This window comes from Anopheles stephensi, chromosome 3 (assembly GCF_013141755.1).
Source record: "Anopheles stephensi strain Indian chromosome 3, UCI_ANSTEP_V1.0, whole genome shotgun sequence".
NCBI classification, from domain to species: Eukaryota; Metazoa; Arthropoda; class Insecta; order Diptera; family Culicidae; genus Anopheles; species Anopheles stephensi.
Genome location: NC_050203.1, coordinates 80373656 through 80382540, shown reverse-complemented (window position 1 = coordinate 80382540; position 8885 = coordinate 80373656).

The following is an 8885-nucleotide window of genomic DNA, read 5'->3' as shown; positions in this document are numbered from 1 at the left end:
CTTTTCTAAATGATAGACGCCACGAAGCCGAGTCCGGCCCCGAGGAACACCCGGCGCGTGTCGAGTGATCGGACGCGCCAGGGGAAAAAAGGAATTGTTTTTCCCTATTTCCCGCATCATGTCTAAAATCCACCCCTCTAGCTGTAGAGAGAGAGAGAGAGAGAGAGAGAGAGTGAGAGAGGGCGAGATTTATGCCGTTTGCAAAACAAGTTCACCACCAACATGCTCGGATGCGACCTGATGCCGGGCAGGTGTGCCAGAATGGTTGCCGTTTCTGCGTGGCACCCCTCGACGTGATGCCGGGTCTTCCATTGTGCCCGATCGATGATTGCGAACGGTTGTTCCGTACCCTGTGTCACTATTTTTGCTACGTTTTTCGTTATGCTATTGTTGCCCTGTGCGCAGGATAACGATCACCAAACATGGCGGATCCATAACGCACCAGACAAACAAAATTCTGAACAATCGAAAGCAAAAACAGAGACAGATGTTCGGGAACGGTGCGAAGCTGGTAGGCTTTTAAGAGCTCAATTTTAACACCAGCCGACACACGTCGCAACACTTTAAAGCCCGCCGACTTCCAAACACCGAGCAAACTCCACCGATTGAAGGCATCTCGATCTGCTCCCGGTGCGTAGTCAACTTTCACCTTCCCAATAAATTATAACGCTGATGACCCTTTCACCCAGCTGGCGGGCAAGAAGAGACCCATCCAACATCCCGTGAGGCGCAAATGCACCGCAGAACTACATCACTATAAATCTCGGTGCATAAGCCTGCCCATCAACACCTTCCCGACGTACGTATGGTACCGCACGCCAAGTAACCTTGCGTGGTTTACGCCTAGAACGGATTAAGATCCATTAGCGGGTAGTTTAACCGCAACCAGCCACTTTCCCGTGTACCGGGACTCTCCCGCACCGTAAAGGGGGGGTTTAATTTACGCCACCGCTTAAGAAAAACCCCGACCCCGGGGCCCTCGGTTTTTCGGGGAAAATGATGATTTTTATTTGATGTACCCACTTTTCCTCGACTTTCTTCGGGAGATGAAGTAGGTGATAAACATGAATGCCACCCGTTCGTGCTGCCTTTACATGTCCGCTCCGATGACGACATCGCGTCGTTTGTCAATTAGCTGTAGCTTGGGGGAGCCAGGTTTTTCCACACTTCCAGAGGGTCGGCCAAGTGAAAATCGTAGTCTAGACGAAGCGTTACGACGAGGGAGCTTATTGGGAGTGATGATGAGCCCTTTTCGCTGGTGACGACAACCGCGACAACAACACTGACAATCATGTTGATTCGTGCCCTTACTCCTGTAGGTGAAACAGAAGCTGGTTAAACGATCGCACGCCTAAAAATAGTCTCCGATCGCACCGTCCCAGGCACGTGCTTCCGACTCGATGCGGAACGAGGAAAAACATTCGAGCCGTGTTTTTCACGCGGAATTTTCCTGCTCGGGGATACTTGTCACGGAAACGCACACGCCTTAACCAAACAACCGAAACATTAACCGATCGATGCAGCATAAATAATAATGATCTTTCACTGACAGATGTTCCAGCCGGGCTGGTGCCGTGACCAGGATTTGCTAGCACAGAATCGCTCTTCGAACCGGCGGGAAGGTGATCAGCCTAATTATCGACCGTGGCGAACAATTATTTCCATTTTTCACATGTGAACAGATAGATTTTCCACGATTGGAATTCGTCCAGTAACAAGTTTTCCCCCCAAACAAGCACATTTTCCCATTTTCCAAAACCAATTTCGTGGATTAGGAACCAGGGAAAACCGACGCTCGCGACGACGGGTATTATTTTTGGTTAAGCAAACGATCATAACCATTATCATTAGCAGGGCATTTCCATCTTACCCTCGACAGCTTCGTTGCTTCCGCCACACTGCCTCTCCCGTTAAACCCACAAACCCTTCTTTGCGCACCATTTGCTTGTAATTGCCCGTCGGTAACAAGGCCCATTGGCATCGGGTATTGGGCCAAATTAACCAAAGCTTACTGTGGGTCAATTAAATATGAAATTTATGAACACCCGCAGTACCCGGTTTTTCCCGGGCCGCGACGAGGACGCAGCTACACATTCCATCAGCTTTTCCAAATTTTCCCGGTCTGTCTCCCTTCCTATTTTGCCTAAAAATAAAGATCACTCACGGTATCGATCCTAAGCTTGCCCGCGTTTCCCGACCGCTGGTCGATCGATAATCGGTCGATTTATTTGTACCAGCGACCACGGGCTGTGGTGCCGCTCTAAATGATCGCCCGAACACCGGCCCCGATTTTTCCAGGTCGTTGTCACCGACCGCGAACAGATGCCGTGCAGGCCGAGGGCGATAAATTGCTCCCGGGTGTTCGATTCCTGCTCCCTTGGTATTGGGGGATGTTTGGGACTCGCTGTAATGTAATGATTTTGTAATTTTTCCAAACGACTTACTCTCATCCACACACACACACACACACACACATACACACACACATATGTAGAGTAAACAAAACATTCAACAACAAACTAATGCTCACGTGCCACCGGTGTGTGCAAACCCCGGGTCCGTGCACAATATTATTTGCAACAAGCTGGAGGGTTGACGGCCATTTTCGATACGGTTCGAGTCGCAGCCGCGGAATGTTGTGCATGTCACGGTTAAAAAAGGCACAAGCAGCGGTGCAACCACGTGCCACACAGGGCGATAAATAAATAACAAAAAGCAACCAACCAGCCAACCAAATCAACTCGTAATGTGTCAGATTTAGTATAATTTATATTGGCTCGCTGGCTCACCGACTGATGAAACGGCATCTTGACGCGATCGGGCAGAATGAAGCGATTGGGCTTTTAATTGTTCAGTGTTGTTGGGGTGTGTGGAGAACCTGGATGGCGTACCAGCGTTTGCACGTTGGACCAGCTGCAGTGCTTTTTGTTTGGTGACTGTCATTGAGCTATGAAATATGTGACAAAATGGAGCACTTGTAGTTGATTGTGTTGTAGAGGGAATACAAAACATTTGCAGTTTCAGTTGGTACGCTTTATTTCTGACCAGCGGATTTGAAGCAACTACGATGAAAACAGTGAAGAAACTACGTGGAATTAAAGAACTGCGTTTGTTGGTGCTATCAACTCCAACCCGAAATGAAAAGATTGGGCACATAAAGCCTTATTCGAACCGATAATCGAGCAAAGTAATCCTTCAAATAAAGTAGAGGTATGTTGAGGATTCCCGAGATTATATAGGCTTCAGAATTGGGCCATCCACCATACTTAACTTCCTAATTACGATGATGATCGTGGATAATAGGAAATGCGTACTTCAAGAAGAACTATCCCATAACTTCCATGTCTGCATAGAAGACATTGAATGAAGCATTAAACCTTGGAGCATCCCGAGGCTTTCGACTCTTCATAGAGGAGTTCAAAAGTAGGTGAAAAGGTTAGTTAAAAAAGGAGTTGCGGCAATAGCCAAAACCTAAGTACTTCGTGTCTTCATCTTTACGTGTCTTAGGCGCAGATATCAGTTTAATCGTTTAGTAAAATCTACATGGCTGATGTGGTAACTACCGTCGAGAGTTTCCAGGTCTAGGTGGAATACTGGCTTAAAATCGATCAAAGGCTGTCACGATATCCTGAGGACCTCGGGCCTTTATCGTTACGTGTCTTCGGCGCAGATATCAGGCTAATGTTTAAATACAATCTATATTCCGGATGTAGTAGACTTCACTCGAGTCCCATAGCTGCTCAGAAGTTCACCATCAAATGGGTCAAAAGCTGTTGAGATATCCACGGGATCTCGTGTCTCCATCGTTACATAGCTTTGATCAAAAGTGGCCTAGAAATTGTCCAAACAGTTAAGAAGAGTCTGGACAGTACACTCAATGTTTTCTGACGTAGTCCCAGTTCCAGAAAAGTTATCATTCAAATATTATTGAGGCTAGGTCTAATTTCTGAAGGTTTTGGTTCTGTAATTGATGACGAAAAGAATTTTATGTCCACAGCGTTCAGAGTAAGTATCAAATTGTACTCTCATTCAACTGGAATATTCTATAGAGAACATTACCTTAAATTAACTCGATATTTCGTTAGACGACGAAAAAGAGATTCTGAAAAATAAAAAAAGTATCCATTAAAAATCGATACTTCAAAACCGACACCGGATAATCAGATTAATCTTTCTGCTAAATTGCTACTTCCAGTGTTAAACCGGCTTAACCCCACCCGCGTAAGCCGTACCGGATCGGATGTCCTGCTGGAAAAAATGATTTTCTCCATCCTGGTTTTTAGAAGAAAAAAACCTGCCCGTCTGCATCCTGACCATTCGTCGCCCATCTGCACGGCTTGCACAGTTCCTTGAAGGAGTTGTGGTAAGAAAATCGAACAAGGAAACACACCTCACCATCCCGAATCGAAGATGCCATCAATTACAACCAGATAACAAAGGATTTAGAGCTCTAATGCCGGGGCTTTAGGAACGGGACAGCGTTCGATCAGGTCCATCGTGGCCACACACAAGACCTTTAGAAATTAGAGATTCGAAAAAAGGAAGAAGGAAGCTTGCCGTAGCCGGCGGACCCATAATTGATTCGTTTCTTCTCTGCAATCGATCAATATGGTTTGTTTGCGGTGTGCACCGACCGGCTGCATCAGCCACCAAAGGTGCATAGTTCCTTCCGTTTGCCTAGGGATTGCGTAAAAAACGGGCAAAGGTTCCGGATGTTTGCGTGTTTGTTCCGTTTTTGGCAGGTAGTTGGACTTCTTTCGCTTTTGCAGACCTTTTTTTTCGGAAGTAAAAGCAATTTTTAATCTATTTTTTACACACTTTTTGCAAAGAACTTTCCATGGCAGATTGTCTCCAAAAGGGCGTGATGGCAAAAGTAGTTCCTGCACTCGGAATCGCTCTTTATTCCAGGAAAAGTCCACATGTCCTTCTACCTTCTCAATGCACTCGCACCCCATACATGTGCAGTTTTGTGTACACACATGCAAACAACAAATGCACGCCGAATGGCGAAAAGCGCGCGCAGCATCCGCATCCCGTAGACAGGGCGCGAACGCGGGTCGCAATACACATCCACCAAAATCGAACCCGAGTGTCCCGAATATGTGTACTGGTACAAAAAATGCAATACATCCACACACACACACACACGCATGCAGTGTGCAACAGGATGCATCGGATCGGTGGGCCGAAGCTCGCGACCACCGTACGAACGCATCCTGTGTTTTGGCGCGAATGTGCAGCCCTTACTTGCTGGCGTTCACCGAGAGCCGAATTCGAAGCAATTTCGTCATGGTTGATTGAATGCATCGATGCGCGTCGAAGCTGCGAGGGTCCCACAAACGTACGCCGGGAGGAGCTTGGAAGGTGGAATGCTGGGCGAATTTCTCCAAAAATCTTAAGATGTGCATCTTTTCGTTTACCGGCAAATTAAAAAATCAACTTGCGCTCCTTCACCGTAGCCAAACACCGGGCAAAGGCTCCGTACGGTCTAGCTTCTTGCAGCGCGAAAGTCCTTGCGTTCGGCTGCCTTGGAATGTGATTCTTTTAGCAGCGGGAATTTTGGCGCCTTACTCTACCAGGCGACTAGGAGCACGAGCCGGTAGCTCAAGTGGCTACGACGCATCACACAACACAACACAGCTGACACACGGCACGGTTCAAGGTGCTGCAAGGATATTGTCTGTTCCCCCTCACCCCCTCCCACCCGTCAGTACAGAAGGGTGAAGCGTCGTCCACGAGGACATACACGCTGCGGCCTTGTGCGCATTCTCGGGCGAACGAGGTTTCACAACACAACAAGAAAAGAAAAAGTACGCGACTGCGCGGAAAAGGCCATCCATCGGCGTGTTTTGGAAAGGATGGCTTCGTGTGGCATCCGAGTGTGGTTGTGTAAAATTCGTTGTTTTGATGGCCGGGAACACCTAATGCCGGTTGGCATTTTTTGGGTTGGAGCTAGCCTAGAAGTTCTGAGCGCCTGGTGCTTGTGAATGCGTGCTGAGTGCGCTTTTCAGCAATTTCTGTGGTACTGGATGAGAGCATAAAATGAGAGCGAGGTTTTCTGGTGGCGTGCGTGTTATGTATTTCGGTTGGCTTTAGCTTGCAGTAACGGGGAATAAATTGTGTGGTTGGGGAAGATGTTGAAGGACTGACAGTTACAGTTGTGTTTCTTTAAGTTTGTTTGTTGAGGATATTAAGGATTTTCTGATGCGGATATCAGGATAATGAAATCTGGAAAATTCCAAACAAGTTTTGTTTGGTCAGCGACTTCTTAGCAAATAGTTTGCATCAAGAATCTGGCTGAAGATAATTAAGTAGACTAAGAGCCTAACTTATACAACGATGGCTATGACTAACGCAAAAATTACTATCTTGGTTACAGGTAAATAAAGCCAAGGGAGGTTAAAAAAATCGGGCCAAGAACTCCGAAGGTTTTGGAACTAAATAAAAAAAAGAATCCAACAGGCAAAGTCTTTCGATTTTTTTTTTTGAAATTCTCAGACAATTGTCTTTAGTTATCCACGTGGCGTCAAGTGGGTATTAATAGGTCAGGACTCGTGTTATTCCTTTTGATTAAGTTACTTGAAGACGACGGCTATTTTATACTCGATATTTTCCCTAAGGACTTCAAGGTCGGAAGCAGCTAATAGATCAGCAGATTCTTCGTCGAGGAATTGGAATGTAAGACTGATTAGACCTAAAAAAATTCATAGTCTCCAGATATTCCTACTAGCATTATAACGAAAATCTCACCATCCATTGCTGATCTTAGTTGCAATGATGATGTGAATTAGCTTTTTGTAACTCATGAATTAATTATTCTGAATTATTCAGGTAATTATTCTGAGTGGTTTCATGGCCCTACAACCTCGAGAGGTCTCAGCTTGCCATTTCTAGCTTAATGTGACTTAATTTTACCCATATTAAAATAGTCAGTCTTACGTACGGGTTGGCGGTCTTGAAGAGATTTGATACCCGGTCCTGCATGTCCCGTGAAGACCGGCGCCATTATCGCCTCGGTTACCGGACTGCTCCCAGTTCAGATACAGGCGTATTATTCTGGAGCTTCTTGGGGAACTAAGTACTTGTTATCAAAGATATTCTTCATCGTAAAGGTTATTGTCCTGATGATTGAATCAAACGAGCGAAATCATTAAGACATGAGGTTAGAATTCCGAGTTTGATCAAAAGCTTGGGTTCCAATTTAAGGTCGTATAGAGTTATCCAACCTTCGGAAACTATTCGACTTAATGGAGGAAGTACTCAGGAAGTACTTCTAGCGAGCATCTTATCACTCCGAGTTGATCCTGGTATTTTCTTTTGTTTGTTTATCTTAAATAGATAAGCCCCTAAAACCTATCCCAATCCCTCAATAAGGGATAATTTAAGAATCAATAATTGATTCCTTAAATGCTGCATACCAAAGCCATAATCCATACGCACAACAAAAAAATCGAGAGCAACATTCCATTCCGTATCCGCGAATCATATGATTAAGTGATTTCTCCTCACGTATCTTACAAGTTTATGATTTTTTAAATCAATCACCACGAAAGATTGCCCAGCAGAGAGCGCCGTACGAAAAAAAAACAACTCCGATGGAAAAGTAACAACACACCCTTCCCTCGGTGGTGAAGGAAAATTTCAACAACGCGTTAAATCGTCGCCTGCAGCGCCACGTCACGGGTGACTCGCTCCGAACCGCCGTGGTCATCATCATTTGTTTTTATTTTTTCCTTCAGTGCACTTTTCTGCTTTTTTTTGGTTGGTTTGCCTCTGATATTGTGCTACTTTGAGTGCTGATCCCACTCGTGTGTGTGTGTGTGTGTGCAAAAAGACACACCTTAAAAAATGGTTGAAGAAAATAAAAAAAGTAAAAACTGCATACTCTCACCACCTCTATCCTGGTGGGAAGGCTGACATTTCAACGCCACTGTGGTTCCACGCAAAAACAAAAAAAAATCCAAAAACTGCTCACCAAACCCCAAAATGACCCCAGCAAGAAAGCAAACTTTTCTCCACCCCTGGTTTGGCGGAGGTGCGCAGACGGGAGGGAAGGACGGTTGTGGTGGGCAAATGCTTGATTTATGAGCATAAGGGTCAGTGCTGTTTAATTTGCAGTACGAATAAAAAAAAACCGGACAACTTGCCATCGTTCGCCCGAGTTCGACGAGCCAGTAATGTCGAATGTCGAACCGGGTCGCCCAGTCCCGAAACCTTAAAGGTTGTGGCCGGGCGATGCCGAAAAACAAATCGCCCCTGTCCGGGCGAATGTGGGGGCCAGAAATGGACACCGGGCGTAATTTCGCGTACTGTTGCTGCGAAGAAGCAGGAAAAAAGAAACATAACCTCGCGACGGTAATTTCACGGTAAAGTACCGCCCTGGCAGCATAAATCACTCACCACAGGGCTGCACCACAACGCGGGACGGAATCCGGATCCTTTCTCCCGGCTTGACTCTTCACCAAGCTCAGCGCAGCCACAGCGAACCCGAAACCCGCAGAGCTAAAAGGGAAAAAAAAGGAAAGTGATGAAAACATTAATTTCATCGAACGCGCCTAACCTCCCGCGGATGTGTCCACTGCATATGATCGCAACGTAAGCGGGATGCGACGCGGTCGGTTTGGCAAATGCGGACTGCCTAATGATGCAACAATCACCGTCAATTTCCACGATGTGCGACCGGGTTGACCGCCCACGAAGAAACAAACAGTTGGTGTTGCCCAACTTTGCCCAACCAGTAGCCGGAACATATCCGGAAGGGACGCACCGTAGTTTGCGTTCGGTACCGCGTGTAATGAGATGTGCATTGTGGTTGCAGCAGAATGATCGTGATCAGCAAATCGAACCTCGAAGCTACGGATGGAAGCTCTGGAATCATTAATCAA